Source organism: Camelina sativa, unplaced genomic scaffold, assembly GCF_000633955.1.
Source record: "Camelina sativa cultivar DH55 unplaced genomic scaffold, Cs unpScaffold12863, whole genome shotgun sequence".
Classification (NCBI taxonomy): domain Eukaryota; kingdom Viridiplantae; phylum Streptophyta; class Magnoliopsida; order Brassicales; family Brassicaceae; genus Camelina; species Camelina sativa.
Genome location: NW_010933902.1, coordinates 1 through 349, shown reverse-complemented (window position 1 = coordinate 349; position 349 = coordinate 1). Strand labels below are relative to the sequence as shown.

At 40.7% G+C, this 349-nt stretch overlaps 1 long non-coding RNA gene across 1 annotated transcript; it reads left to right on the top strand.

Annotated features, from left to right (window-relative positions):
• On the top strand, positions 1-349 carry LOC104775359. The gene is made up of 3 exons (XR_765862.1): positions 1-62; positions 144-223; positions 308-349. It is a non-coding gene; the product is annotated as an uncharacterized LOC104775359 (long non-coding RNA).

Here is a 349-nt window from a genome sequence, read left to right as displayed (position 1 = left end):
GCCACGACCGCCATTGGAGTTCCAGCCACCACCGGAGAAAAGAAAATGCCCTCCTTATACAGGTTTATATTTAGCTTCTTAGGTCTATTTAACTTCTTACTTATAATTGGCTTTGGAAGTGATTTTCTTTTTATTCATTCTAGGCATGGCTCAATTTGTGAGTCGCTTTGCTGAACCTGGAGAACCAGAGTATGCTCCACCTAAGCCGGAAGTTGAAACACCTGTATGTTTCACCCTCAATCCGTCTCTCTGTTATTCTTATTTCAGTGGCATACATATGGTCTTATATCTTTGTTTTACGGACTAGGCACAAAAAAGGGAGAGAATTCATAAATCCAGACTGGAGAAA